Source organism: Ambystoma mexicanum, chromosome 3q (genome assembly GCF_040938575.1).
Source record: "Ambystoma mexicanum isolate Mex_15411 chromosome 3q, UKY_AmexF1_1, whole genome shotgun sequence".
Classification (NCBI taxonomy): domain Eukaryota; kingdom Metazoa; phylum Chordata; class Amphibia; order Caudata; family Ambystomatidae; genus Ambystoma; species Ambystoma mexicanum.
The window spans coordinates 207346549-207352548 of record NC_090926.1 but is presented as its reverse complement, the minus strand read 5'-3'; positions in this window follow the sequence as shown (position 1 = coordinate 207352548).

Sequence of the window (6000 nt, the reverse complement as noted above, 5' to 3'; positions counted from 1 at the left end):
GAGTGATCATAGCCCAGCTGGGGCAAGTTGAGCAGGGGAGCACCCATCTCTGCCCACCGATACTAGAGCGTGGACAACGTGAGGGAACGTGGATGGGGGTCTGTGAGGGAGACTATAACCCCGGGACCCTACCACACAGTACAGGTCAGGAGCAGTCCTATGGGGTCCCAGGTAACAGAGAATGGCGCACATACCTGGGGTGCAGGGACACAGGACTTCAGCAGAGAGTGGACCCCCCTATTCGGGTAGAGCGGGGGCCATGAAGCTCAGTGGTTTCTTGGAGCCTTATGACATCCGCTTTTCCCCTCTTGACTTGCACCGCCACCTTCCTACGCTTAACCGGGGTATTTAACACCCTCACATAACGCGTAAATACCGTAAACATTCCTGGTGCCTCCAATCCCCAGCTGGTCACCTGCCAAGCTGCATTCCTTTGGTCTTGCGCCTTTCCTGCTGCTGCCTCCACCCCAATCCCACTTCCCTTAACTCTTCCCAACATCCACCCACAAAAACTGTGTCCCCAACTCTCCCCTTCCGTGCCCCTCCCCCACCAAACCCACCCCCCAACTTACCCTCCCAGAACCGACCCTGTGGCTGTGATCCAAGTAACCACCTGAGACAAGATCATGAGGAGGATACCTATACCTCCCACCTTATTCCAGAAAACACCTCTCGACCTTCCCGCCTCCATCCCGGGCCAACTCTTGTGTCAGCCCCTCAAAGCCTTCATCCTAGTTTACATACATCGCCCCTTACCCCCTACGCTATCAGCATCATTGTCATTCCCCTTTGTGCCATGCTGCACCTTTCTCATCCTCCACTGCCACCCAAGTTCCCTTGTACATCAAGCCAATGAGCCATTTGTGTCCCCTTCAGCGTACCCCTTCCTTGGCCCGTGTCTGTGGCCCTTTAGGTGTGCTTACCCCCCTGGCCTCCTAGACACCATGGTCCACTCCCATTGCCTACTCCCTCAGAGGAGGTGGTGGGGGTGCCTGGGCTGCCTCGCCGTCTTCATCCTCCAAATGTAACCGGTCTTGCCCTTCTGCACTGGTCGTTATGCAATGTTGTGTCCCCTCCAGTGCAAAGAGCAGCCCGAAGGAGGTGGTCCACTTGAATTTGATCTGCTTTGCGTGTAGCACGCTTGTCACCGGCCCCATCGCTCTGCATTTCTCTGGAATTGTTCTGCACCAGGAGTTGAAACAATTGGATGTGCAATCTGTTTATAGTGATGTTAGTCTGTCCTCAAGTTGTTCTGAATATACTCTCCTTTGGCCCATTTGAGGATATGGTGACCAGAACATCCCTCGGCTTTGCACCTGGTTCTTTCCTCTTTTGGCCCACCCTATGTATCCTATAAATTCCTACCGCCACCGGCGAAGTGTCCAACAGCAGGTCCCCGAAGCACTGTTGGATCATGTCTCAAATCCACATCATGGACAGCCTCACTGAGCCCCTTTACACAGATGTTGGATCAGTGTGATCGATTCTCTAGGTCCATGTTCACCCTTGCCACCTGTTCCAACAGTTCACTATTCTGCTTCATTTCCTTCGACACCTCCGTTATGGCCTGCTCGGTTTTATCGACCAGACCCCTGAGGCACCTCATACCATCTCCAATCTGCTTCAAGGAGTTCAAGTCATCCTTCAGGGATGTGAGCTGATCCTGGAAGTTGGCCGCCAACCTTCCCTCCAAATCTCTGTTGGTACTCCCCTGTTGGTCCTCTTAGCTGAGAGCCAGCCTGTCCTTCTCTAGGCCCCGCCGTCACTTTGCCATCTCCGCCCTTTGTGGGGTGTTGCTATATCCACCTCTGACTGTTTCTAGCAGCATTCTAGTTGGCCTTCCTTGGGAGGGGAGATATGGGGGGGAGTGGTGCGTCTTCAGAAGAGCAGGTGTACCCTTCCCCTTTGCTCTGGGCATTTGGGAGCCGCTGCTGCACCTCACTCCTCCTGTTGCCAAATTAGGCCCACCTGTGCCACCTCCTGTCTCATCCACACCCATCGGCCTCCTTCCCTGCTGCTGCCCTTGGCCCCAGAGCTGGTACCACCACTAGTCTTCGTCCTACCCACTCCGGTCACTCCCCCAGGGCAGGCTACCCCGGGGCCAACGTCATCGCCTTGACGCGTCCACTTCACAGGGATCTGTGCCTCATAGCCCTCCTGCGTCCCCTTGGCCTTGCTGTTGGGGCATATTTAGCCTGATGTCCCCTTAAGTCCACTGAGCTTCGTGGCCCCCCCCACTCTCCCCGAATAGGGTCAGGCCCACTACCTGCTCTGGTCCTGTGTCCCTGCGCCCTAGGTATGTGTTTCGTTGTCTGTCACATGGAACCCTGCAGGAACGCTCCTGACCTGTGCGCTAAAGTCCTGGGGTTATAGTCCCCCTCAGCCATGTTCCATCACTTTGTCCAAGCGCTGTAGTATGGGGGGCAAGATGGGTGCTCCTCTGCTCAACTTGCCCAAGGTGGGCTATGCTCACTCAGGGCCTCTCCACCTCTGAAATTCGTGTACTGCGTTAGGCCCAGGCGCTCACCCCTTCCACGCAGCCCCTCTCCTCTGCTGCTGTTGTGTGATTATCCAGGGCCATGCTCCTCTCCTCAACAGGAGAACCCATGGGAGCACGCTGTTCTCTAGACCTCCTCGCCACAGGTCCTGGGTCGCACTACTACTCATCTGCCCGGGTCCCTGTTGGTACATGGCTCGGTTCCTCACAGACTCTTCTGTCTGGTCACTCGCGTACCACTCCTTTTATCTGCCTCGGCAGCCCCCCGGTGGTGGGCTTATCTCCCTGCGCTGCTTCTTTCACCAACTGCCTGCTCGCATATTGGATGAGGCACACGCCCCAACCTCCGTTACTGCCGCCACCAAATGCCTCACTTTGCACCCCACTAAGGCGGTGCGACCCACACTGCTGTTGAGGGCCTTGCTGCACAGGGCACTCTCCTCGGCCACAGATCACAGCATCGCTGCTGCACCATTTGGGATGCGGAAGCTCTTGCCCATAAGTGGGGCGGGGGCACTTGCAGCTTTTCCTCCTTCACTGCAGTTCCGGGGACACCCGTTTCTGCTTCGCAGGCACTCTTAGAAGTCAGGCCCAGGACAGAGCATAGCTCCGAACACCCTCCTCCGTCGGCAGCCATTTTGGAATCAACTACCTACATTCTCTTATGCATAGACTAGTACATGTTATACTGAACAAGGTCAAGCCAGCGGATGTGAAACTAAGTTCACTTAGAAAAACATGGTTCCAACAAAGACATGAAAGTAGTAACCCTAGGTCAACTCCACCGATCACCCCATACAGACCACAGAAAGAGCTTTAAAAAAAATACATTTTTATTATTTTAGTCAAATTTCATTTAAGAGGATATTAAATAGTTAGGAATACACACAAGAATAAACATACAGAGATATGAAGTGCAATGTGTGTTAAAAAAGTGCTGGTCACAGAGGGAGACTAAAAATCTGACATAGGATGCTATACGTCATAGCATCCTATGTCAGATTTTTAGTGTATGGCTTTAGAATTGTAAGGCTTTGCAATGCTATCATACCATTGGACTGCCCTATTTGGGATTAATTCGTTGTTCCTTTTTCTTCAATTGCCTATGTGATAGGTTGATTTTATCAACTAACCAACGTATTAATTGAATCAAATCGTTATATTCATCAGTGTCCAGTTGACCTGGCTCCTCTCGCCGGAGAGATAATTTTTTCTCCGATGGAGATGGTGGCCTTGGCTACTGAACAGCTATTTGAGGGATTACTGTCATTCTTCCCCTGAATTGTTTATTGCCATTGAATTGTTTATTGCCTCCCTCTGTGACCAGCACTTTTATTAACACACATTGCACTTTATATCTCTGTATGTTTATTCTTGTGTGTATTCCTAACCATTTAATAGCTTCTTAAATGAAATTTGACTAAAATAATAAAAATGTATTTTTTAAAGCTCTTTCTGTGGTCTGTATGGGGTGATCGGTGGAGTTGACCTAGGGTTACTGCTTTCATGTCTTTGTTGGAACCATGTTTTTCTAAGTGAACTTAGTTGCACATCTGCTGGCTTGACCTTGTTCAGTATTGCGAGGGGCTTCCCCTTCTTGCCAGCGAAGTAGGGGTTACCCATCCATTTAGCGTTTAGACTAGTACATGTTAATTTTATTTTTTTAAATATAGTCCCACAAGCCCATTCATGAAAATTGAAGTTGTTACATAATGCAGAATTACAATACTTCTACGATAAAACACTGCGTTGTCGATGTTTTTCAGTAAAGTTTAGATTAGTGTATCTAATGTCCACTATATTTAATTTTAGAACCTCTACTTACGTAATTAAGGCTTAACCTTGAAATTCATGGTGTGCCATTTGGGGTGGGTGAGCACAAAGTGGCTGCATTTGCCGACATGTTAATGACGTTGACTGACCCGGAGACCTCAATATCAATACCGGCCTCGCAGCAGAACTTCAGACAATCGAACAGGAGCCGGTGCTTAAAATCATCATAGAGAAATCAGATATGGGGCCTAGCACTCACCCCGGCTCATCTGGACGCCCTGCCTCGTACTCCCCATTTAGCCTGACAGAGGAGAGCAGAAGATACCTAGGGCTTAATATTGCTAATGCCATGCCACAGCTGTATGATCAGAATTATCCAGTGGTGCTATGACAGATTAGGGCAGATCTGGGAAAGTGGAATCTGCGTGGCTGGGCCGCGTAGTGATGGTGAAAATGGTTACGCTGCTGAGAACATTATACTATTTCGAGACCCTATCGATCCCGAAATTCTTTTGTGACATTGAACAAGCTGGGTTCAACTTTTGTCTGGCAGAATACGCAACCATGATGGCTCCTAGGGGTAAAGGGGGCCTAGGACACCCGAATGTTGTCAAATTATTATGAGGCGGCCCAATTGAGGGTGATGCAGGAATGGTTTTCAGGGGACAACATCAAACCATGGTTGCAAATGAAGATACTGTGAATTCATAGACAGGATAGACCCCAGAAAACCCGCTTGAGCCAAATATTGTCAGTGGTATGTGATATTTGGGCTCAACTGCCGGAACAAGGCGTCCTGTCTACACATCCATCCGCTTTCACGCAGTTGTTTGTGAACCCCTAGTTCTCGCTTAGGATGGTGCAGGGATCCTTTAGGCAATGGCACAAGGTGGGACACAGGAAACTGGGGGATATGGTGCAGGGGTTTGCAATACTCACGCTTGATGCGGGTAAACACATCGAGGATACGGAAGGGGATTGGAGTATTATCAGCCAAGACATTGGTTGTCAGATGCCACAGTTAAACGAGCTAAAGTAAGGAATTAACCAAGTTTATCACCTTGCACACTGGGTCCAAAAATATGATTTACATGCTGTATAAAATATTGCTGTACTCCATGCCAGCCCCACAATTGTCAAATATGAAACAATGGGAGAGCACATTGGGTGTGGATGTCCCCACAGAGCTCGGGGATCATCTACGGGGGAATATTCCTGAATTGATGAAGTCTATACAGCTTCGAGAGATATGGTATAAGGTAATGATGCGGTGGCGCTATACCCTGGTAAAGCTGCATACTATATACACACACCATGACCCTGCAAGAGTGCTGGAGAGTGTGTCTGGCAAGAGGGAACTGGGGTCACATGTGGTGGGAATGCCCAGTGCTTGCCCCATTCAGGGGGCTGTGGGGGTCACAACCCAGATACAAGCAATGATCACGTTTGATACAGCTCTTGGCCCCAGGGAGTGGATGTGTGGATTATTTGAGCCCACTCAAAGCGCAGAAAAAGGCCTCCATGATGATGCTGATAGCAGCATGGCGGGCGATTGCGAACCAATGGAAGCAGAAACAGCCTCCACAACAGGGATAGACTGGCTCCACAGGCTATGGGGGGATGCTCGCAATGGAGTGGGCTACGTATAGTATTCAGGGGGATATTGCGAGATTCGGATAGGCTAGGACTGGGGAATGGTCCTGGCGTATCTGCAAGGGGACCATAACACA